Here is a 27,171-nt window from a genome sequence, read left to right as displayed (position 1 = left end):
ATGACACCCTACCTCCGATGATGTGGAAGGAACTGAGGGATGACCATACTATTCCTACTCTACAGTTGTGTAACCAAGCCCTAGAGAGAGAGTTGGTTCCCAGTTTTGGAAGAAGGCAGTGGTCAATCCTCAACTGAAGAAACGAGCTGCTGATCCTCTGGTCTTAAGCAACTTTAGGCCAATCTCACTCCTCACTTTTCCTGTGAAAATTCTGGAGCAGTATGTAAGTAGGATACTGTCCCAGTACTTAGAATCACTCTCCCTTTTGGAGGATGAACAATTTGGCTTCTGACCTTGACACAACACGGAGTATACCCTACTTGTCGCATTAGACGAGTTACGAATGCAAGTGGACAGGGCTCAGTCGGTGGTTTTGATCATGCTTGACCTATCGGCTGCCTTCGATACAGTGGACCATAAAATCCTTCTGTCAAGATTATCATCAATTGGTATTGGGGGCACAGCTCTGAAATCGATGAACTCCCACCTCACGGATACGTATCAGACTGTGGCATTACCCCTACGCTCCCAATTCAAACACTTGCGACATGGAGTACCTCTGGGCTCTGCATTTAGTTCTATCCTGTTTAATGTATATCTTAGGCCACTTATCACCCTAATAAAGGAACATGACATCAAGTTGATTAATTATGCTGATGACAACCAGCTAATTTTATCCTTCAACAAAGATCAAGAGGAAAAGAACCTTTCAGAATGGAATGCTGGATATCTCCTCCAGATGGATGCATGCAAATTCATTAAAACTAAATGGGGATACGCTAGAATTTCTGTGCTGCTCTGCAAGTAAAACTCCCATGACCCTCCCCCTCTAATTTTTGGCCCCTCGTCAGGAGAGGAGCTGTTACACTCCGAATCAGTCTGCAATTTAGGGGTCACCTTTGATAAAAAGCTATCTCTGGAGGAACATGTTACGAAAACGGCGGCACATGTTTCGCACTTTAGAGTAGTCTTAGAAAGGTGATTCCACTATTACCGAGTAAAATCAAACCTCTTATAGTGTGTAGCATTATAATTAGCCATCTAGACTACTAGAATTCCTTGATACTTGGTGCTTCTAAATTTCTACTCAACAAACTGTACAGAGTCCTGGTGACAGCAGCCAAACTTGCCTTGAATCGCCCCCGCAGATCATCAGCATGGAATGCCTTGAAGGCAGAGGACAATGTTCAAGGCAATATGCCTTGTGTTCAAGGCACTACAAGGCTCTGGACTGGTGCCTCTAAGACAACATTTTAAAAGATATACCCCCGGACGATCCTTTCGCTCTAGCACAGCAAAAGGAGTATGGGTTAGCAAGGCCCGGAAGGTAAAACAAGGTGGTCGAGCCTTTTCAGTTAAATCTGCACAAGTCTAGAATAATCTCCTACCACCATTGCGATCCATTAAGGAATTGATGCATTTTTGGAAACTCTTGAAGACCTGGATGTTCCCATAATAATCTTCCATGTTTTGAGGATAGATAATATGGTTGGCGTCTCTGCCCCTCTGTTTACTCAATAGCGCCAGGATACCAGTTTTGGTGACCTTCGCACTCTACAAATTGATAAAAATAAATAAATAGTAAAGTTACTCAAAAGTGCAAGAGTCCACTTACACAAGTAGATTTACTCGTGCACAAGTTTACCTTTGTAACTAGGCCCTCAGTATCTGGTAAGAAATAAATAAATAGTAGGCTGTGAATGAACGCGTGGAATATATTTAGGACATTTAAAATTCTGGGTACCAAAGTAGTTAGGTACTAAGCACTCAAGGTAGCAAAACGCACACATTGAAGCTGTTATAAGGCAAGGTCTAAGTATAGAGAAATATGGCATCAGAAACAAAAAACAACCCATCTAGTGGATAAGGTGGGTGCCCAGAGTAGAGGTATAGCTACTGTGATTACTTGAAAAGATATTCCACATAAAACTGCAGAGCGCCAGGCAGCTGTCACTGACTGACTTTTTTAAGTGCATTACACTAAAAGAGACGTTACCTTGAAGGCTAGAAAAATCAGCATGTCAGAGGAACAGCAGACCATCACTGTCCAGATTGTGTTATATACTGAGACACAATACTGCAGGTGGGTGAAGTAATAATGACTGCCTTGTGTGGTGACCCTTCCCAGAAGAACGACCGGGACAACCTGGCTTTAACACAGACAATTAAGAAAGGTTATTAATATTGAACACAGAGAAGACTGATGACAAGACAGTGGGTTTTTAGTGTTCGTGTTAGTAAGCCAATATCAAAAATGAGAAAAATAAGAATGAGATAAAGAGATAAAGTATTTCTATCATCAAATGTAAAGATTAATCAGTAGTCATGCTAGTTGTGGAATTTTGCTAGCATATATATATCAATGCAATCCGAATCTCTAGATATATCTTAAGATATTTTCTCCCGTCAGTTCCATGTAATTTAATGTATTAATTATTTTGAGATTATTTTAGGTGACTAATCTCTGGTAACATAATAACTAGGTAATCATTTTTAATTAATTTTTCATAAATCTTACACCATTTACATCGAAAGTTTCAGATTTCCCTCTTTTGTTTGTCACTTTTATTTATGATTTGAGACTTTCTGGCCCTCAACAATGCTTTTCGATCCACCATACCTGTGTTTTAACTCATAGAGGGGGTGGTGACACTCTATGCTCCATTTTATCTTCTTGTTTTCTATTTATCGCTATTTGTTGTTTTTAATAGTTAACCATTACCATTTAAAATATTATTTTCCTTACTATTATCCTTTCCCTTTGTTATTCTCTTGCCCTTCTCATTATTTTTGTCTGTGTGATATTTGTTATTTTGCTTTTATTATACTGATGTTTTTGAATCTCAAGGCTGAAAGAAAAACCCAAGAGTTGGAATGGACAAAGACAAGGCTGAAAAGGGAGCTTTAAAGTATATAACTAGAACTGAGATGTCCATGCATGGCCAGTGGGTATTCAAAGAAATGTATCTGTTCACCGAATGCATTCACTTTGTGTTTTTCCCATACATGGGATAGTGTGTACCGTTTGCTGATTGACTTCATCCCCTTCACCAGCCAGCAGGATAATGTGTATTGCATGCACCTAAGAGGAAAGAAGCTGAGAGGATTTAATTGCACTGAATACAAACATTCAGCATTAGCAACCTTTCATTTATTATTCTGTTTTTTTGTATAGTACTTCTGCAACAAACAGTGATAGAGGATTGTACTCCTACCGCAATCGATACAGAGGCAGCAAGTTCGAATACAAATTGAAAACCAATGGGGAGGGGAAGCATTGGTGTACCGAAAAATAATTGGGTCTTCACTGCAGAATGTGAAGTGGAGCTGTTAAGTCTTCCAACACAATGGAGGCGCTTGCAGGTTATGCAATTATAAACACGAATCATGGCTGCACCTTTTGTGCTGTTGTCCTGCCATGATCCAGGAAAGAAGAATTCTACTCAGGCAATTATTTCTGAAACAAAAGGGCCCGCACCAGCGCCTCGGCACTTTGCTTTCACAAGCAAAGGCTTCCACCCTTACTCACTGTGGGAGATTGGTAAAAATACTCAGCTATCCATTGCACCCCCGGCCTGAACCTTTCCAACGTCCTTACAAAGTCCAGAAATTGATATCGGGGTATCGCACAAAGGAAGTGGGAGACAAATAATTTCGCCCACAGCACTGGATTCCCCAGGACACTGAAAGAGTTGAAGTAACATCCTGGTCTCATGCTGTTATTGCCTCACCTCGCATCGCCAAAGGCAGGCTCTATGCAGGAGCCCAGAGTAACCTTATTTGAACCACAACTATCACTGAGCTAAGAGCGCTAGTTTGAGCAAACGTCAATGCGCCTTAACTTTTCCTGATCTTAGAGTATATACAACAGCACCAGCACTTTATTCCGCTCTATTGTGTCCCAAGAAACAGTTACAATGATATAACCCATCTCCCCCAAACAATAGAGCAACCGTTTGTTGAGGGTTCGACACAGGGAAAAAAGCAGGGCAGGCTCTAAATGTACTTATACATCTGTACGAACTGATTCGTAGTCCTTTTAAAGTTTTTCTTCTTTTTGTACATTTTTAATTAACTGGTGCAAATGAAGTAAATTCAAATTAAATTAAATTAGTTGTTCATATGTCACAAATGTTCAGTGGGGGTTGGCTAGCTAGGTCCCCCACTGACGTTTTTGGGGCCCTCCCTGTACTGCAGTGACCTGCTTTCAGCCCCGGTGACATACTGGTGGTGCTGGGGGCTTGTAAATCTGCCCCTAAGTGTCATGAAAAATAACTTGGAGCACTAGAGAAAGTCTTACAGCCAGATTCATGAAGGAAAACTCGGCTCGCAAAGGGCCAGATTCTGCGAATCTGGCCCTTTGCGAGCGTTTTTTTTGCATTTGGGATTCATCATCCCAAATGCAAAATTCGCGATTTCCGAAATCGCTAAATTGCGAAGAATTTCATTTAAGGAATCTCTATTTGAGATTCCTTAAATGCAATTCATAAAACATTTTAGAATTGCGAATTCGCAATTTTTGGCCGCTATTTACCGCGAAGTCTGACTTCGTGGTAAATAGCGAAAACTTAGAAAAATGCACTTTAGTGCATTTTTCTAAGTTGGATGTTACACACACACATGTCCTTTGGACATGTGTGTGCGCAACACCAGTGTAAATCACCATTTCAGGGGTGCTACAGGGTGTCCTTTGGACACCCTGGCACCCTTGAAATTGCATCGTTATTTGCGATTCGCAAATAAGGAAGATGTAGAAATCGCTATAAATTTTGCGATTTCTACATGCATCCCGTTTTGCGAGTCTTTAATAGCGATTCCTTAATAATCGCTATTAAGGACTCGCAAAAGAGGAGCATGATGAATCTGGGGGTTAATGCTAATCGCTTGCATTGGGGCCTATTTTGCCAAAAAGTTATTGAAAAGGTGAGTCTCTAGACCTTTTCAGAAAGAAAGAATGTTCAGGGCTTATCTTAGATGTGGAGGAAGTGAGTTCAAGGTGGTAATAGCAGAGTCAGAAAGGGATTGCTTTAGTATTTGAGATTTCAAATTTTGGGGTTTTCAAAATAAGTGAGTACTTGCAGATGAACTGTCTCGATCTGCCCAAAAAGATCAGTAGGGTGACACAGCAGCTTTCAAAATGTACCCCAGATTCTAAGGGTAGTCAGTGTTGATCACTAAGGTCTGCGTTAATGTGATCAGATTCATTCCTCGCGGCAATTAAGCGGTCAGTGAGATAGATGGAGGATACCCTGGAGGGGGGACAGGAACACCCATGCAGAAAGCCTGTAGGATGACATTTCTCACATCAATTCTTGAGATGATTAGGGCATGGGCTGTTGACTACGGCTGGTCATTTGAGAAAAGAACTGTGATTCTCTTTAGTTTGTGAAAATGATAATTTGCAGACTGTACAAGTTTATTTACCTGTGGTAGCAATCATGTTGATCCAAATTCCTAGCAATTTTACTGTATTTGAGGGGGAGGTTAGATTTGCAACGTTCAGCGAACAGATTAGGTGTTATTTTATTTTTCGATTTATGGGAGATTAATTAGTAATTCGGGCGGGAATAAGAGAGATTGGCAAATTTCTGATATCCAAACATGTAATTTCTTCGAACATCCCTGGAGTGTGTCTGGATTGTGGATAGGAAACCTTTTAATAAACAGGTGTGTGTTGCCAATGTATTTGTACAAATGTATGCCATCGTTTTGAGACGCTACCTTAGAGGCTCGACATAAAGATTGAACAGGACTGGGGAAGGAGTAGATCCTTGTGGTATACCGTAGGACATGTAATTTGGTTGTGACAGAAAATTCCAGTTTGACTAAATGAGAGTAATCCAACAGGAGCCATCTGACCCATTTTACCACAATATCCTTGTATTACATTCTAATCTACCCACTAACATGGTCCACTGTGCTGCAGGCCGTTGACAAATCCGTCAATACCAGTATGCAGGCCTCTCCTTCATCTAACATGCAGTGAATATCATTAAGCACTCTTATTGTCACTGTTTTGGTGCTGTGACCTTCTATAAAGGCAGATTGGCAGGGAGAAAGCACAGCATTTTCCTATAGGTATTTGTTAAATTGGAGAGCAACACATTTCTCAATGACTGTGCCAAGCAAAGGTAGGTTAGATATGGGTTTGTAGTTGTCTAGAGAATCATGGTGTACATTTGGCTTTCTCAGGATATGTATGATCTGGTCCAGCTTCAGTCCATTGGGAAAAGTTCCTGACACACTGAGGCCTTTCCTACAGCCAGTCCATGAGGTTCTAGAAGGCAAAAGGTAGTTTTAATTATGTTTGTGGGTAAAACATCACCAAAGTAATATGTAGGGCGCATTGATTTAATTATATCAGACAGGTCCTCTAATTGGGACTCAACAAAGGTAAACAGGTGGTCATGATATTTGAGATTTTACTTGAGAATAAGGATGTTGCTGGACTTTGGGTTACTGGTTAAGGGGGGTGTAACCCTACTCAAACAGCAACCACAATCTCTGTAAGGGTAACATACAAGCAAGGTCAAAATGAACTTGTTCTCAGCACACTGGTAGCTTTTCACAAAGCAATCAGGTTTAACGTAGAGGCAATGCGTAAAGCATTTCTGCACTTCAAACAGTAATAAAGTGAAAACACAATACAAGAAAAATCTCACACCAATTTAGAAATATAGAGTAACATTTAATACATTATTTAAGACCAAACCTGCAAAAATCCAATTAGTTGAACTGGAAATATGCAATTTTAAAGATTTCGGTGAAAATAGTGTCTAAAAGCACAAAGCATCAACTGAGGTTATCTGGTCGCGCTGGACTGGGACAAAGTCACAAGTTTAGGCTGAACATGATGGAGCGTGGGCCGGATACAGGGATCAATTTGTATCCACTGAACAAAGTACCTTAAATCCTGGTTTGTAGGGAATTGCAAGATCCTGCGTTGAGAATGCTGTCAACAAAGGGCTTGTGTGGCAAAGTTTGACGTTGAGGAGGCGTTGTGGAGGGGTGGTGCTGAAGAAGAAGATGGTAGTGAAATTCTATGAGCCAAGGGGTGTCACTCTGAACTGGAAGTGGCCCTCTGGGATCAAGAATGCAACCACTATTTTGCACCCTTGATCAGAGCAATCTGCCAGTACCCTGATGTGAGATTTGAGGTACTAAGGAACTTAGCAGCTCTTGGTGCCTGAATTGAGTATCTTGTAGTCCACACAGAACCTAAGTTCTGCAGTGGTGCCCAGTGGGGCAGCTTTTGGTACCAGCACCACCCATCTGGAACAGGGAATGCTCAAGGGCACAATCACCCCTAAGGACAGCATCTGGGAGACCTTATCTAGATTTCACCTTGTCTGACAATGTGTACATGTTGTTCCTAACAGACATAGTGTCACCAGTATCTATGTATGTTGTGGGTATGCAAATATGTAAGCCCAGGGGTGAGGCAGAACAGAGAAGAGAACTGCCACAGTAACTGGAGGTCAGAGATGGGGAGATACTTACACCATCTACTCCCATTGTGCTCTTGGGTAGTTAGAATGTCAGGGAGATGTTCACTCACTTCATCCACCCCGTCATCTGTCACCAAGAGCATGGTGACAGCAGACCTCTCAAAGTGTGGTTTGAGGCAGTTTATGGGGAGCACCGTTAAGGGGTTTCTAGAGGTCCTGTGATCAACCAGGGAGGTGGTATCCCTTGGCCTCTCCTTCACCTCATATGGGACTGTCCAATGATCTTGGAGAGCTCTGGGCTCTACAGGCTAGGCTGAAACTCCACCAGAGTGGCCTTCTGGTCGTACCAGAGTTTCATTACTTCTTCACCATCCTCAAAATTGTCCTTAGCCTTCTTTCAGAAGCACAGCATCTGGGTATGGAGTGCCAGCATGTAACCGACTATATTCATGAGGGACTTACCTGCTCGCACCCCTCCCTCACAAGGCTGAGTGGTCCTTTAACAGGGTGTCCATAGGGGAGCCCAAATAGGTTAACCTCAACCCCTTTCTTTGGCACCTCCCTGTAGGTGAACAGTCGGCATGGCAGGGGAGAGGATGTAGCCTTACGGCTAGAGCAGTCGACCTTGAAGCTGGGGAGCTGGGTTCAAATCCATCCTGTGATTCTGGACAAATCACTTAATCTACCCATGCCTAACAAAAATGAATGTGTCCATCTGTAACGAAAGTGGTGCTCATGTAAAGCGCTCTGATACCCTATTGCTCGGGTCTATTTCGCTCTATATAAAACTAAAAAGAAAAACAAGAAAAAGGGGGATGTCCCAGTTCCACCTAGTGGGTTAAGGTAGGTGCATTATCATGCCCTTCAGAGTCTTGTTGAATCTCTCAACAAACCAGTTGGTTTGAGGGTGGTAAGGTGTTGAGAACTTAAAAGTTACCGCACACTCATCCCACATGGAATTCATGTACGCTGGCATAAAGATAGTGCCTCTGTCAGACAGCACTTCCTTTAGGAACCAAGCAGGTAAAAAGCCCCATCAGGGCCCTAGCTACTACAGGAGCAGTCACCGACCTCAGAGGGATGGCCTCTGGGTAACGTGTGGCACAGTCCACCAAGGCCAGGATTAACCTGTTGCTTAAGGCTCACTTGGGCTCCAAGGGACCAACAATTTGATGCTAACCCTTACATAGAACTGCCAATGACAGGCAAGGGAACTAGTGGAACCTTCAGCTTTTTCCCTGCTTCCCGTTGGCCTGGCAGCTGGGACAGGTTTTTCAGAACGGGTCTGAAGCTGTCTTCATTCAGGCACCAACAGTCATTGAGGGACAATCTGGGCAAAAGTCTAGTCCTGCCCCAGTTGTCCTGCCAGAGGGATATCATGAGCCAACCCCATTAGGAAGACTCTATAACACTGCGGGACCACCAGCACATGGGCTACCCCTGGTCCAGGAATCATAGGCCCGCTGTATAGGGAGTCCTTCTACCATTATAAGGTGATCTCCAGAGGTATCGCCTGTGGCATGAGCCTCAGCTTGCCGCCTCAAGCCCACTAGAGTTTGGCACTCTTTCTGCTCTTTGCCAAATTCAACTTGCCACCCAGCAAGCTCAGGTAGGTCTCGTAGGGCAGCAATGTCCTCCCCGGTAGGCTCAGGGTCGGCTTCCTAAAGTGCCTTGTCTACCTGGACAGTGGAAACCATCTAGGGGCTAGTTTCCCTCACCCCGTGCTGTTCCTCTTCTTGGCAGTGCCCTGGGCCATTTTGCTGTCTCCAGACTCCCTTTACTCCCGTCTTGGGAAGCCATGGACCTTGTGGTCATACAGACCCATCCAGGCAAGCTTAACCTCTCAAGGTGTGATCTTAGCTTCATTTCTTCTAGACAGTGTGATCTAGGCCATTGCCCAACAGACAATCTACATCATGTCACATCATGTCGGGGCTTCCAGCTACTTTTAGAGTACCTGTGGCCTCCCCACTCAAAGGGAACCAAACTCAAAGGGAGTTACTGGGTAGTAACTCTCACAGTTGTTTGTGACTATTGCCTGGAGGAATGTATTAGGAAATACCTGCTCTGCGGAATTTACAGTAGTCATACTGGCTCCTGCATCTCTCAGAGCCGCCACCCTGTGCTTATTGATGGTGATCCACTTCCTATACTTAGAAGTATTGGACGGCATATGGGCTTGTGGCACCATTTCTTTATTCCCTAGGGACACTAAGCTAACACCTGCTCTTTACCCCATTCTAACTGGGACCGCCTCCCCCCCAAGTGCATACACTGGTAAACCCAAGTGTTTGCCCACCAGTGGGGATTGGTGCCCTCTTGGAACATTTGATGTCTCCATTGGAGTGCCTATATTTGGAGCACCCAGTACACTGGGGAACAGACCTCCATGTCTGTTTGTCAAAAAAACCATTCTTCTTTGGCTCAGATTGGGACTGGTTACTGTTGTTCCCTTGGGAATTACTATGGGGGTCTTAAGACAACTCCTTATATTTAAGTTTTTCTCCCTCCTCTTTCTTCTGGTGGGACACCAGACCAACCATCTGGTGATCCCCCCAGATACCTTTTTGTGGATCCTGGCACCGAGCCAGCGGTCTGCCTCCTTAGCATACTCCCTGGGGTCAGTGAGCTTACTATCAATCAGGTGTTAGTGCAGCTCTGGAAAACAATTACTGAACATGTGCTCTCTTGCAAGCAGATCATACAGCCCTTTGTAATCACTTACATCAACGCCCTTCACGCAACCATCCAGTGCCTTGCAATAGGAATCCACAACATTGACTTAAGACTGCTGGGGCAGCTTCTGGCTGTCCCAAAATGTCTGCCTGTACTTTTCTGGGGTGAGGCCATACTTTCTGACAAGGGTGTCCTTCATGAGGGTGTACTTCATCCTGTTCCCCTTCTCTAGGGCAAGTTCTTGGTATGTGCCTGCAGAAACTGGCCACTCGATCTTCCTAAGGAACCACAAGTTTGTGGATGTTATCACCTACAATAAAGTTAGGCACCAGATCCTTTGGGGTGTGGAACCTCTTGTCTACAGAGGGCACTGTGGGTATGCTGCCACTATTATTTCTGGATTCCGCTTCCCTGTCTCTTATGTACAGCTCTCTGAGACTTCCCTTTTGGGCCATTCTCCTTTTCTCCATGGCCAGGTTCTTTTAAGCTCTGCCTCATTTTTCTTCTCCTCCATTTTGAACTCGGCCATCTGCAGCCGAAACTCCCTCTCTCCTTTCCTGCCACCAGCCTCTCTAGGGAAAAGTCTTGTGAAGACACACTGCTCTCCACTCTAACAGGGAGTTCCAAATCATGAGATAAGTCATTCTCCTCCCCTGGGTGCTGCATCTCAGGGCTTGCATCCAGGCCCTGCTCCAACTCTTCCATGTCATCCTCCTATCTCCATCCTATGTTATTGTCAGCAACTGGTGAACCTCTTCCCAGGCCCTCTGAGCTTTCTGATGCTCCAACTTCTTGGTGTGTTTCTTGGTTGGCAGTCCCCTTTCCCTACAGAACTGCTTGAGGTCAAACATATTGTAGCTATCCAGGTTGGTCAGCTCAAATTCCATTACTGCATTTATTGTCACAAACAGTCGGTTAGCATGAGAGTGGATTTGGAAAAGCAAAAAGCCAATTAAGAGGAATCGAAAAACTCAAACTGGTATAAAATTACCTATTTGGGATTTTTAGTGCAACACATATTTATGACACTGCAGAACCACAAGTCCAAATTTCACTGCTGAGCACCAACGCTGGATATTGGGTTACTGAATGAGGAGTTTGAATCCCTAGTCAAGCAGCAACCACAATCTGTCAAGGTGAAACACAAGCAAACCCCAAATTAACATGTCCTCAACCCTCTGGGAGCTTGGCCCAAAGCAGTCAGGCTTGACTTAGAGGCAATGTGTAAAACATTTATGCAGTACTTCCAACAGTAATAAAGTGAAAACACAACTCAAGAAGCATCCCACACCAATTTAGAAATATAGAGTAAAATGTAATCAATTATTTGAGACCAAAACAACAAAAATCCAATTAATGAAACCAGATGTTTGCAATTATAAAGATTTAAAGGGAAAAAGTGCCTAGAAGCACAAAGCATCAACTGTGGTTATGAAGGATGCGCCACGATGTGGCTGTTCCGAAGAGAAGCTGCGAAGAGATGTGTCACACTGCATTGTTTCTGCCAATAGGACCACTGCTGGGCTGGCAGAACACCTTCAGGCCCACTTCCAAGGGTCCAGGACTGGGGCAGCACTATTAGGGGGCAAGACTCAAAGCAGACAGAGTCCAGGTGCTGGGTTCAAGGTAGTTTGATTCTTTTCTGTCCCTGAGGGTCTGATCAAGGGGCTAACCAACTAGCCCTTGGAGACACTCCCGTGGTCCTTGGTTCAAGATGCTGGTTCAGTCCTTTTCACTCAGGGAGAAGGATAGCAGTCCTTCTTACAGAGCTGCACAGCAGTCCTTCTGAGCCTTCAACAAGTCCAGAGGTGTACTGAAGAGTTGGGTCTGAGGGTCCATCATTTATACATGATGCCCACTTTGAAGAAGGAGAAGGTTCTGTAGGTTTCCACACCGAGAGGTGCTTGGAATTTCCCGCCTCCCTGACGTGGCCCTAGTTTGTCTGGGGGTCGCAAAAGACTAATGTTAAAAGCCTTTGTGAATGTGCTAGGTAGATCCTTTGTGATGTGCAAGTTTGGTAGGTGATAATTCTTCTCTCTCATCAAGTCAGAGATGGCCCATCCTGCCAACACCTGTTCCCCCTTTTTCTCACCATCTGGTAGCAATATACAAAGACCAGCTGCCAGCCTCACCTAGTCATGTGACCCAGGATACAGGCTGCAGGCACCAAATGGCTGGGACAATTAAATGACAACTTTCTAAGAGTTTCATTTTCAGAATTGACTCAATACTTTAGATAGGAAACTCGTCCTTCCTACCTGCTCCCAATCAAACGTTATCCCTTTTTAAAGGTAATAAGTGAACCCAATGTTGTCGTATGGGAGAGGTATGCCTTTGCAGTGGAGAAAAACAAATTGAAGAGTTTTCACCTCAAGAACATGCAAAAGTTAAAAGTAAATATCCAATTTTTTAAACACGCTTTACCCTGCCCACCCACCCCCCGGATTGTTTAGGGCCTACCCGGGGGTGACTTATAAAGGAAGGTTTAGGCCTGGCAAGAGGTTTATTTTGCCCTGTCAGAATGGCAGTTTAACATTGCAGAAACGCAGGCTGCAGTGGCAGGCCCGAGACACGTTTAAAGGCTAGTTAAGTGGGTGGCACAATCAGTGCTTCAGGCCCACTAGTACCATTTAATTAAATATGCCAATTGGGTGTAAGCCGATTTTGCCATGTTTAAAGGAGTGAGCTCAGAAACATAGCACTGGTTAGCAATGGTAAAGTGCACAGAGTAATAAGGCCAACAAAAATTAGATCAGCAAAACTGGAGGAGTAAGGCAAACATATGAGGGAAGACCACCCTAAGGCTGACAGGTTTAACAGATAGGAAATCATTGCATTTCTCTTATGAGTGAGGTATTGGGTCCAACTTGGGCACTGTGTTCTTCATTTTTATATAAGAGAAATCTGGCAGCATTCTGTAGGTTTGGTATTTTTTCCTGGATATATTAGCTTTAACCATTTGAATTTGCAGTTTGTAGGCTTTTATAGCCTTTTTTAGACCTGTCTTAGTTTCGGGGAGAGTTTTCACTTTGCCCAATATTTTCCAAGGATCTGTTTTATCTCTTGTATCTTAACAATTCTTCATTGAACCATGGTTTGCTAGGGGTGGTTCTAAGGGTTTTAAGGCATACTGGGGCGACAGCTTTGGCGAAGATCTCAATGGCCTCAACATAAAGTTCATATAAAAGATAATATCATTATTCAGATCAAGCATGTCCAGTTTAGGAAATAAGAGCTCAATGAAGGATTCTTTATTCCATTGTTTTGAGATACGGACCCACATTTTTGATATGTGTGGAGACATTCTTACTTCTCTCGCTCTCAGCAGGACATGAAATTGCAAGGGAAAATTGTCGGACCACTTAACTTTACATTAAGGTATACAGGTAATCTCCACAAAAGGTGTCAAGATTAGGTCTAAAATGTTCCCTTTGTGGTTTTTAGGAAGGTAACTAAGTTGAAGCATTTTATATTTCTTTAGGGTGTGTCTAAATCTCAAAACATTTTGGAACTGGAATTTCCCCAGTCAGTATTAAGATATCCTTCGTAGCTGTTATTTGGGTAATGCATTTGGTTAGGAGAGATGTATTTGTGGAAGTGTTCAATAAAGTCATGGGTTATGGGTGTATTAAGGGATACTAATAAGGAGACTGTGCATTATAACTCTTAAGTCTAGGTCTCTAGAGGGATGTAATGATAGATCCTCCAGTTTTAGGTACTCACTTATTGAAATTATTACTGCCTTGTGTTGTTTGGCAATTGTTTAACTGAGTTTGTTTGGCAAACAGGTCAAGTGTGAATCTTTTAGATGATGATGTTCCAAATATATTAATCTGATTACATTCTCCATTTGATTTCTGGCAAACACTTAGGCTGTATATTAACAAAACAAACCTGTATTTAATGCTGCGCTGGCAAATGGCATGCATTAAAGGATTGAATCCTGAGATCCAGAAAATAAATATTGGGAACTGCTAAGTTGGGCTAACAGGATAGTTAAGAGATCCATAGACATTAAAACAGGTTTCAGGTTGTGAGACCAGGTTCCTGGGGTCTTAGGAGAGTCAGACGATAGTGAGCTTACTACATTAGTAAAGCCAGAATAATATTGAGCCCAAAACTGGATAACAAAATACCCCTCTTGAGCACTTGACTTGGTCAGAATAGGGAGGCACAATTGCGAAAGGCTTATTCATTCATGATACTCATAACCCAAAAATACTACTCAATAAGGTTACCTCCTTAGTCACTGCTTTACTTTAGAAAAGTACTTTAGTATGCACACAAATACTCCATATAAAAGAATAATTACAAAATAAGGGCATCTTAAGTGGCCTTTAGGAGGGCCCATTCTTCTTGCCTGGTTGAAGATAACACTAAGGATCCTACTACAAGACACAAACGTGATGTCATAATGTGAGTATCTGGACTAGTCTCTTTATCCACCTGATGACTACCCATTTTCCATTTCATCATGTTCTGTTGTCAGTAAAATGACTCAAAACAACCGTTGGCTAATTGTATTTTTTTATCCAACATCAAAGTTTACCTTATTTTCGGAGAATATTACAGGGTCTAAACTGTTGCCAAATTGAGCTACTGGAATATAAATAAAATCAATACTGAATTCAAATAATGTCTATAAGTACCACCTTCTTGCTATAAGTTAGCAAAAAACATATTTTGGCACAGCCCATAAATACTTTAAAGTTAATACGCTTGCTTTTCATGTAGTCTAGACAGACATTGCATGACCACAAACCATTATAGTCAAACAATATCTGTATCTGAACAGCAACATTTTTTATTGATCATAAAAAATATATTTAAAATGTGGTAGACATCCAAAACCCAAGGAAGCGACACGTTCATGTGTAAAAACACCTATGTACATACAAGTCTTATAACATTAGGATGAACAAATCTCAAAATAAGAATTGTATGAGGTATGTTGAGGAATGAAATATGATTATTCCCATGCAAGCTGTGTAAGGAATCGCCTATTGTGAAGATCATAGCTCAATGTTACATAACGGTGACAACTCACCCTCTAAATACAGTAGGTGCCTAAATGGTAGTCCCCAGCAACACATTTGGCTGCCATCATGTTCTCTACAAACATTATGCCCCAACACAGACATAAGGTGCACCACATTTCCACAAATAGGATACAGCTGATAAAATACATTTTGGGCTCTAGGCAGTGGGCCACACAGCATGTGTCAGGTCAATTTGAGGAAACTCATGTTCATTTGCAGTATTCCATGACTGAGATGAAGTGTTCTGCAAATCAGATCACCACCATTCCACCAATGGTCAGGATATGTGCACTGCAAATCTTTCCAATACAAATGTCTATGCAATAGTTTAAACTATCCACCAATGACTTGCTAGTGCCCCAGCAGATGACATGAACTAGGAAAGATTAAGAAGATAAAATCATGAGTATCAAGTTAACATTGTTTACAAATGTGTTGGTTATACCAACATTTTGACAAGGTATCCTCAACTGCTGAACTACAGAACGTGCCACCATGCATGGTAATGATGCTTGTTTTGTTTTTAATATATACGTGTCTCCATTCAAACACATTATCCACATAAAAAACCCATTTAAATACACAAAACCGACCACATTCTGAAGGTACATTTTTTGGCTCGCAGGTACCATTGTCAATAAGGATATGTCAATTTCCCTGACCACCAAATGACACATTCATTACAGTCACTAACTATCAGGCAACAATGTTTTCAATGAGTTCATGCCTCATTGCGTTCAGCCTCATCACTGTTATCTTGCTGACACATCACCAACGGGAGATCTGCAACATTTGCAAGGGAGTATCCCACCTGTCAAACTCAAATTGTGGCCCATGATACATAATGTTATATTAATATGTTTTAGTTTAGATACAATAATGTCCCCTGCATGGTATACAGGTCTACTCCACATCCTGTGGTCACAATTATTAGAATGTACCAATACACTTTATGGACTACACAGACCTATCTTCAAACAAAACCTGTGGGCGTATGAATGTCTAGGCCTGCTTTGTGACATGGGTCTGGTCATGCATTTCCCAAGGACCTCGGTGTCCAGAACATCATTATTGGGTTGCCACATGTAATTTCTATTAGGAATTATTTGTATATTATTCTTTAGGGCAAAGTAGTGGTACATACAACAGAGCACCACTATCATGCAAAGCTTGCCAGGAGAGTAGAGAAAGGCACCTCTGGTCTTGTATAGGCACATGCCAGGCTTCAGGAGGCCAAAGACCATTCCAGAGGACCCCTAATTCGCACATGGACCTCATAAAAGTGGATGTTCCCTGGGGTTGTTAGGTTCCTCGGAGCTCTCAATAGCAAGGTACTACTTGGATACCCGGGGCCCCCTGAAAAAACATAATAATAAAAAACTGTTAGTGAACTGATGTTTGGCGGGCCACATTATAACAGATAAAATGGCATAAACATAATGCCTGAGACTTACCAACAAGTCAGTCGTTCCTCAGTTCAAGCTTTGCATTTATTGTGGAATGCTGCTGCTGCAGAACAGCACAAATCATGGGTAGAGCTTGGAAATCTTACACAAAAGCTGATGATGTACAGGTCCACACTGCAAACCACCTGCACATTCACAGAATGGAAAGGCTTCCTTCTGAGGTAGACTTACTCCTCATCATGAAGTACCACCGACAAAATGTGAGTTCCATCTATGGCACCTACAACGTGTTATGTATCTGCATCTATCAAACTCAGCCTTGATATTGTTCAGTGTAGATTTATCCGTAAGAAATTGCTTGGATAAATCTGAGCATATCATCCGGCACCTGGTTGAGGACAGCTGAAAAGATTGGCTTAAACATTCTATTTGTAGTCATCCACTGTATTCCAGAATGACCCAGCTGCACAGCAACGTAATCTGGCCAACATCTTCACAACAGATGGAATGGCTATTTGAATTTTAATGTCGAAGGCAAAGGTTCTGACTGTAATTTCTTCTGTTTATAACATTTGTATTCATTTTAGTTATACATACATATAAAACAAACATAACTCCTCAACGTGTTGGCATGCCCTGGATCTCACTGTAATTTCTGTTTCAATGCCTCTATCCTGTTGTGGGTAAGTTTGTACTAGTTAATGATGTGTCTTTCCTGGATGGTCTGTGGATCCAAGTACAGTCAGTACACAAGATCACTATGTTGATGTATCCTCCTCTGTCTTGCCTGGGGTGGAGAATGGATGGCTCTGCAACATATAAGTGCAATGTAAAAATGATGCAGGTACAAGTTAGATTGATACATTTGTTGAATTAGGAACTAAACAAAATGTGTTAAGGAAAAACATATAAATTGGCTATAAGGTTTGTACTGTTGCTGACTTTACGCACTCTCACAAAAATATAATATACCAAGGACATAATTATACTAATACGTATCTATCAATTAACCTATATGCACACGCAAACACTTTTTAATGTTATTTTTATAAAATAAGTTTGACTACACATACTGTAAAAATATATTTGTGTTTACTTAAAACATGCATTTCAAGTGTAGAACAAAATGCTTCAGCACTATTAACCTAATTTTGAGTTGAAATTACAGGTGGTTGGCCATGTGTGGTGCTGGACTTGCTACTTTTTTTATTCGTAACTTACACTTGAATTGTTTGAATAAGCACAAAGTGATACACTTTCTCAATAGTGTAAATTACTCAAAAGCATGGTACCTTTGTGAATCAGGTCCCATATTTCTTGAAATAGTTTCTGTTCCTATACTAACAATACTTTACTCATTTTCTGCATGAAGGTTAGCAAGTAATATATTTGCAAATTAATATGTGTACTAATATATGTAATCCTAGGCTAGCTAACAAGCTTGATAGTTAAAAAAGAAAAGCATCTGATTTATATTTATGTGGATGGGATACTCCATTGACAACATTATGAATATCCTGTCTGCTATATTGCAAGTGCCATAGGCAAAAATGCACTTGCAATATAGTGGATGGGATATCCACCAACTTAGTACTGGAGTATCCCATCCACCAAACTAGAAACCACGTACTTTGTCAAGTCTTTTAATAGGCTTTCACTGCCATGGTGCAAGGAAAATGTTTTGGGCATGCTCAAATCTCTTCAAAAGACAATACACTGTAACATAGATAGTATCCCTTGGTGACTAATTGAGGGTATGATAGTTCTGGACATTCAGATCTTTAGCAAGTGCATGACCAGACCAATGTCACTAATCAGGCCTAAGCATTCATACACATAGGTTTTGTTTGAAGGTAGGTCCATATAGTCCACAAAGTGTATTAGTAGATTCTTACAATTGGGAATGCAGGGCTTGGAGTAGAACTATATACCATGAAGGTGACATTGTTGTTACTAAGCTCAAACATATAAATGTAGCATTATATATTATGGGCCAAAATTTGACTTTGACAGATGGGATACTCCTTTGCAAATGTTGCAGATGTCCCGTCCACCATTAAAAATATAGCACTTGTAATATGGCAGACAGGAATTATGCCACATTTGTGATGGGATTTCTTGTCTGTCATACTCTAAAGATTGGCCACAGTCAATGTCAGTTTGACTTTAAATCTGTGACTTAACATATTTTGGATATCACATTAAATTCCTTTTCTTCAGAATATTAAGATTGATTGAAAGGATTCAGGACATCTTGGTTGTATGTATATGTTGATATGTCACTCTGTACTGTGTAACTGATGTGTGCATATGTATGCTTTCAGCTTCGTCCGAAGCAAGCTTGGGAGATGCTGATCAACTTCGGGGAAGAACCGGAGAGCCACTATGACTCAGAAGGTGAATCAACTGACACTGAAGGACCCCATTGGCACTGAAGGTGAGGGGACTGGCCAGGAGGCAATATATCAATCCCACAGGGGCATAGCAGGAGCGAACGGAGCATGCTGCACCACCCTTCTTACCACGTTCTCCCAGACTGCTGCTACGGGCCTTACAATGTACAGACTTTCTTCAGGGACACCGGACCCCAACATTAGCAGTTTAGTCAGCGAGCGACCGCCATAAGTTCAGCCAGCAGGCGCTTCTTCCTTGTATCCTTATTGTCTAACCAGTGCACCGCATGTTCCAGCTGAGAGGTCATGTAGTAAAGCTCCAGACTGGGCACCTCCAGACCACCCTTCTCCCACGTTCTCTGCAACGTCGCCAACCGCACCCTTCTATGTTTTTTTACCCTACAGGAGATCCACCAACAGACTCTCTAGTGTGTGAAAGTTAGATCGCAGGATTATTAGAGTGAGTGTTGCAGTGTATACATGCAACGAGGCAGAGCAATCATTTTAATAATCGCTATGCGCCCCATGAGCAACAACGGCAGATCAGACTAAAAGCGTATAGATCCCCTCAACCCTTCTAGCACCTGGCCAATATTGAGTTCGAGATACTCAGTGGCCGTGTTCATCACGCGAATACCAGGGTATCGAGCCCCCTCTCCCGCCCATGGCAATTCAATATGCTGTCGTTCTCCTGACAGAACCGTGGCCACTCTACCAATAGGGACCACCTTAGACTTCTCTTGGTTGATGCGTAGTCCCGAGATCCCACAGAAGTCCGCAACTCCGCCAGTAGCACAGGGATAGATCTCTTCTGGTGCGTCAAGTAGACAGAGAGGCTATATGGTTAGTCTCCTCCAACTTAACTCCCCGGTGTCCATCACCACTTTCAAACATGCGACCAATGGTTCCATGACAATTGTAAATAGTAGGGGAGAGAGTGGGCATCCCTGACGTGTGCCCTTACCAAGGATGAGCCGCCCAGACACCTCCCTACCCACCCAGACCCTGGCAGCAGGGGTTGCGTAAAGCAGTTGGATCCATTGTATGAACTACTTGCCTACCCCCAGTTTCCTAAGGACCTGCCACTTATAAGGCCACTCTACTGAATTAAACGCTTGTTCAATATCAAACAGTCCTATGGCACAATCAGTTTTCCGCAGACCCGGGGCATGCCACATGTGAGCCAACCGTTGCAAGTTATAAGTCGTATTTCTTCTCGGAATGAAACCCGCTTGATCTGAATGGATAAGCTGCGTCATCTTCGGGAGGAAACGCTCCACTATTATCCCACTAAGTATTTTTACATCGATATTTAACAACGCTATTGGCCTGTAAGAACTGGGCAGATTGGGGTCCTTGTCTTTTTTTAGTATCATGGCCACCAGTGCTTCCCTCATAGAGGGTGGAAGAACACCTTCTCCCAGTACCTCATTATAGACCTCCAGGAGTCTATCCACTGGAAATGGGCCAAATTGTCTATAGAACTCCACCAGGAGTCCGTCAGATCCCAGACTCTTAGCCGGTTTAAGACGACCTATAGCCCGGATTATTTCTTCCTTGGTTATCGAGGCACACAGAGCCTCCTGCTCTTCAGCCTCCAACCAGGGAAGATCAGTTGAGTCTAGATAGGTGAGAATCACCACCAGGCCTAACCCAGATTGCCCTGTGTATATCGCTCGTAGATGATTCGCCAAAGCTTCTGCTATCGCCTGCTGCGTGTACACCAGTGTCCCGTTGTCAGCACAAATGTGCATTATCTGTATGACTGATGTTTCTTGCCTCACTAGTCCTTCCAATAAGGCCCCTGTTCTATCTCCTCTGCATAGCCTCTGACAATAGGCCATGTGAGCATGTTTTTCTAACTGGCAAAGGGCAGTCAGGAGGGACTCCCTGGCTGCACACCACTGCCTCAATTTCAGGGGGCTATGGCAATCTCGGCCTCCAGTTTACCCATGTTTGCCTCGTGTATAGCCATATTCCACTCCAATTGATGCTGAACCCCGTAAGATGTCTTGATGCAAATTCCCCTCATGACCACCTTCATGGCCTCCTGTTTGGTCGCCCGGCAGGAGGTCGACCCCCAGTTCTCCTGAAAATACCGGCTTAGCTCCTCAGATATTGTGGCTACAAATGGAGGGTTAGTTACAGCTTCAGTATTGAGCTGCCAAAAGGGTATCTCAGATCTGACCCCTCTCCCCACCAATGCCATCAGGACTGGGGACTGATCCGACAGATATCTGGGTAAGTTCTACAGAGCTAAACCAATAATCCAGTCTACTTGAGGTTCCAGTGGCGCGGGTATGACATGAGAACTGCCTAGTTGTGGGATGGCGCTCGCGCCATACGTCTCTTAGACATATACCCTCTAGCATGTTGAGTGACACGCTGGTCATTTTTGGCTTTGTGTTGCCAACATCATTAGTGCGCCCATGTATGGAGAGGCCGCATCCAGGAGGTCAGGGAAAAATGAGGCATTATCTTTGTTTGGGGAGTATACATTGATAATGCACACTTCTGTGTCATCCAGCCTCCCGTGCATGGTGCAGGTGTTGAAAGGGAACCCCCGGTGCCGTCCATATGAGAGCCTCCCTTGCAAACCCAAAATATGAGGTGGTGTACAATTGTCCCCTCCAGCAATTACGTAGGCATGTTAATAGTGTCTCCCCAGATATGAGTTTCCTGGAGACAGGCCACTGCCACCTTATACCTTTTCAAGTATGCAAAGATACGCCTACGCTTTTCAAAGGCAGCTATGCCAAGGACATTCAATGTGATCAGCTTAGTCATGGAGGCAGTCATAGATTGCATTCTTCTTTCATTCGGCCCCCATTCATCCAGCCTGCTCTAGTACACGTGACCAATCTAATCCATGTATTCCTCATGATCAATCCTGTCAACTGACACATATGAAGGAAGGACCCCTTGAACAATTTCTGAGCCTTACAAACACCCTCCCACCCCTTGGGCAATATCACATTTTCCTCCCCATCTAAACATAACAGGGTGAAGGTATTTAGATGTCGCCCCATTTCCCCAAAGAGAAGTCTCAAACTTAGAACCTTATAAACAGGAAAACCCCGCTACTTCAGATAGCATTTCACTCCCACCCCTCCCAACAGTAGTTGCTGGCCAACTGGTGAGGTGCGAGGGCTAGCCTCCAGCTCCCCAGCCAGGTACCCCCTCTGGGGGCATGCCCCTGTCAGCTATATTCAGTTTGTGTAGAAAACTTTGTATGTACTTGTTTTCAATTACCCCGCCCATCGCCAACCATTGGTCAGGTCTTACCAAATGTCACAATTTGGAAATTACAGCCGGTTCTACCAGTACTTTTCTTGTTTCTCCGCCACATGCTGCAGTCAATTGTCCATGTCCTCGCTCGGGTTTTTGTTCATAATTGGCCTGGCGATGAAGCACCTGAAGCCGGCACAACATCCGAGGCCTGCAATGTCCAACCGGACAAACCTGGATCCGGCTGGGGCTCCGGTTCCTGCTGCTGTCCTGTGAAGGATTTTGCTGGCGATGAACTCTAGGTTGCCTTTGCGATCCCGTTTTTTGTGGAGTTACCGTAGCGGGCACCAGGCAGGCACCCGGGGACCCCCTAGCATCCATCCAGTCACTTGCCTCCACAAAAATTGCGTCTTCCCCTTGCTCTCAATTCTCAACTTTGCTGGGAACAAGAGACTGTACTTATTGTTCAATTCTCGCATGCACCTTTTCACTACCAATAAGAATCGTCGTTGTTCCTGCACTTGTTGTGTGTAATCTGGGTAGGTAGAAATCTGGTGGCCTTTGTGTATCAGTGGACCCTGGTTGCAGGTAAGTTGCAGGATACCATTTCGGTCCTGGAAATTGAGGAATCGAGCAATGAGGGCCCTAGGCGTTGCCCTTGGAGGCAGGACCAGTGCTCTGTGGGCCCTTTCCACTGTGAAAATCTTTAAAGTTTCTATGGGGCCAATGCAGCAATCAGCCAATCCTCCAAAAAGAGTTCTGCGGATGGTCCATCTGCCTTTTCGGTAAAGCCAACAAGACAAAGGTTGTTTCTCTGTATTCTTCCTTCTGCGCCGTCAGCTTGGTCATCTAGGCACACCTCACCTTTCTGGACGCTGATTACCATCTCCTTTAGGAAGTGTAGTTCCGTTTGCAGCGTATCTACCGTTTGTTGAGTGGTGGTCACCCTGTCCGAGACTTCCCTTACATCGCATTGGAGTAAATTAACGCCAATGGCTAAGGAGCTAATTTTGTGTATCATCTCATCTCCCTCGTGACATGAATAGCAGTGAGCACATCTGCTATGGACGGGGCTCAGTCATCATTTTGCGCCATCTCATCCTTTTGTGTGGCCAGGGCCACCGCCTGTGCCCCCTGGTCTTGTGGGAGTGGCAGTGCTAGATGGAGATTTTATTTGTCTGAGCTGTCTTGCCGCCCTTCTCTTTTACCATCCTTGCCCTTTAGCCAACTTGCTTTTCTTTTGAAACATCAGGCACGTTAGTTAGGGGCCAGTCCCAGTTCCTGGTTGACAGGATCACTGCCTTACACTCTGTGGGTACTGCCCAGGCCTCTCCCCCTGGGTCTGGATCACCAAGGTAGTTGATGATTCCTCATATACCTGCAACCCTTCCAGCTCTCTTGCCCCGGGCCGGGAAAGCCAGACCAGGCCCGACCCCCTATTAGGTGCTGGATCTTTGTTCCACTCTATTTAGTACCTGTATCATTGCACAGGTCTCTTCCAGGAATTCTCATCTTCACCTGCAGTGTGTTCCTCTTCCTGTCAAATATCCTCGTGTCAAGGCCCTTATTGAATGCTCCCCCTCCTTATTTGGCCTTTCCTCTGTTGCCCGTAGCATTCACTTACCTCCATCATAGAGCAGCTGCCTTGCTGCATTAAGTCGCTTCCCTGGTGTGGGCCTCCAGTACAATGTTCCTGCCCATGCCCCCAGGGTGAATGTCCATGGTTCTTTTGCCCTTCTTTTTACTCGGGAGGTCTGTAGATATTAGTCGTTTGCGGGGCCCTCACTCCCGCTCCCACTCACTGGCTCTCTTACCCCAACCACAGAGTGCCAGTGGCCTCCTCTTCCTCACCGGTGTCCTTCACGATGTCTTCCTAGTTGGATTCGGCAGCTCCTGCTTATCCAAGGTGCCTCACAGATAATCTACATAGGGCCTCGCTGAGCTTCACAGCCCACCTCTATGTGCCATCATGCTGCGGAGTGTAGTATGGAGCCGTGCCCGTCCCCACCGCACGGCTCCGCATCCCGCCGACTCCTTACCTATTCAGCACTGGGACCAGGCTGCTCCGGTTCACTTTGCTCCTTCTACCCACAGTTGCTCGAGTCGCTCTCCAGTTCACGCCTCTGCTTCCTTCGCTTGAGGGCCCAACTTGGCAGGGACAAGATGGCCGTTCGTCCCAGGCCTTCACTTCTTGCGTTCCCTGCTCTGACGGCATATTACAACTTCAGCATCTGGTTACTGGATGGCGCCTGGGGAGGCCAAGGAGCCCGACGCCCCCATACATAATATAATTCTGTTTTCCGCAGCCAGGATGGTTCTGGATAAAGAGCTGATGGGAGCCCTTGGAAAGCATGTCTACTCCGCCATCTTAATTGGCCACGCCCCCTGTAGTTGTGAGTTGGCATATCCATTGTCTTCAGTGATCACTTTAGTGCAACCAGCTCTCCTACCATCTCGCATTTCTCTTTCTTCCTCTGCTCTAGCACAACTTGTCACACGTCCTTGCTCCCAGCCTTTGATTCCATCTTTGACACTGCAGTACTGGGAGTCTATGGTATGTTATCAATTTGAGAATTAAATGAACTCAGGTAAATAAATCAATTAATCAATCAGGATTTATGAAGCGTGACTAATTACGCAAGAGGGTATCCAAGTGCTTGCATGTCCCAGGGGCTTTTTCAAACAGCCAGGTTTTGAGGGTCATTCGGAATTCTGGAAGATGATGGTCATGTGTTGTGTGGGGAGGCTGTTCCAGGTATTTGTGCAATGTGTGAGAAGGAGTGTCCTCCACTTCTGCTTCGAAAGGGAGTATGGGCAAGTGAGTGTGAGGCAGAGAGTAATCTTTGTGACGGTTGGTGGAAGTTCAGGTGATGGTTAATGTAGATGGGTCCTAGGTTGTGTAGAGCCTTGTGTTCTTGGGTCAGCAGCTTGAATTGGCATCTCTTCTGTTTGGGGAGCCAGTGGAGTTGCCTGAGGTGGGGTGTGATGTGGGTACATTGAGATTGGTCCTTGGTTGTGTAGAGCCTTGTGTTCTTGGGTTAGCAGCTTGAATTGGCATATCTTCTGGTCGGGGAGCCAGTGGAGATGCCTGAGTTGGGGTGTGATGTGGGTTCATTGGGGAAGGCCAAAGATGAGTCTGGCTGTGGCATTCTGTTTGGTCTGAAGTCTCTGTAGGAGGTGTGCGGCAATTCCTACATAGAGGGTGTTGCTGTAGTCAAGTTAGCTGGTGATGAGGGCCTGTGTTATGATGCGTCTTGTGTGTGGGGGTAGCCACTTAAAGATCTTACGTAGCATGCGCAGAGTGAGGAAGCAGAAGGAGACAGCATTGATCTGTGATTTCATGGTGAGCTTGTTGTCAATGATGATTCTGACTATTCTCGCGTAGTCGGAGGGAGTTGGTACGGGCCCTAGATCTGATGTCCACCAGGACTAATTCCATTTGTTGCTGCTGTTGCCGAAGACCAGTAATTCGGTCTTGTCTGTGTTCAGCTGCAGGCATTTGTTCTTCATCCAGTGGGCTACTCTTGTCAGGCGTCTGTGGAAGTTGGTTCTGGTAGTGGTAGGGTAGTAGTGAGTGAGAGAATGAGTTTGTTGTTCTCTATGTAGGAAATTATGTTGAGACAGGGAGATCTGACAATGGTGTTCAGTGGGGTATATATGCGTTGAAGAGCATGGGGCTGAATGATGAGCCTTGGGTTCGATGGTGAAAGGTGGTAGGTGGATCCTCTGGGTGCTTCCAGTGAGGAAAGAGGTGATCCATCTGAGTGCGTCCACTTGGATGCTGATGTGGTGGAGGTAAATATTAGAAAAGAGATCAACTTCTGCTGTTGGTCTTTGAGGAGCTGTTGGTTGCTAACATTTTTGCTTTTTGATCCTTTTTGGATTCTTTGTTTTGTGCCATGCTGCATTGTTAAATTTGGCTCAAAGCTATTGCCTATCTTTATAATTTATTAACACACACTCACATGTATTTGTACATAATCTGTCATTTCTAATCTGTTGTCATAATCACTATTCATATATATATACCGGAGTTCCATTCATTTGCCAATGTTATGTGACCATAGATTTGAACATTCAGTATAATCCAGATTGGATGGATAGTTACCCAACAGACACTATGGCACTGAGGAGATCAACGTTGTGCAAATTTCGGAAACCATTACTCACATGTGAGACCATACACCCCCGATATAGTCTTTATCCGGGGTGATATGCCGATACACGGCAATAAAACTCTATTTGCATTATACCCGGGAGTCAAACATCAGTAAGTATACAATCTTACACTGTTCATCTGGGATTATTTGCCCATTTCAAGATGGCCCCCGAGTGTATGGTTATGATGTCAGTCCGTCTCCTATGTTTGACACGTGACACACACAATATGTATGGCTGATTTGCGTAGTGCAATTGACACAGAGGAAGGCTTGAAGCCGAAACGCGTCTGTTTACTCTGTGCTAATAAAACACGAGTGCGAGCATCAGTTTATTTACGAGTGCTGTTTTGCTGATAAACTACAAGGAATTGGAGCTGCATACATTTGCGGGAACCCACTACCGCAGACTGCACCCACCCGCGAGTGCCCCGATTGACCAGTGGGACTGGGAGCCGTAATATATATATATATATATATATATATTACCAAAGCTTCTTCTTTCCACGATTTAGTAGACAAAGACACGGCACAGCACAGCAGATGATTTCTTCGCGTTTTTTATTATTTACACACCAGTGCAAAAAAGAAAGTGCATCAATTGGACGGTTTACGCGTTTCGGCTCCTGCCTTCAACTGGACCATAGAGTCCACAGATCTAGACCTTACTTAAATACAGTGATAAGTGAAAGTACCCTCTACTATTTCCATGGTCATCTAGACCACCAACCCTGCATAGTGGACATGTGGCCAGTACATGTTTGTAGTTGTTATACATAATTATGTACAATTAACGTAAAGTACAAAAGTAATCCTGAACCAAT

The sequence above is a fragment of the Lissotriton helveticus genome, chromosome 9 (assembly GCF_964261635.1).
Source record: "Lissotriton helveticus chromosome 9, aLisHel1.1, whole genome shotgun sequence".
Lineage (NCBI taxonomy): Eukaryota > Metazoa > Chordata > Amphibia > Caudata > Salamandridae > Lissotriton > Lissotriton helveticus.
This window is presented reverse-complemented; position numbering follows the sequence as displayed.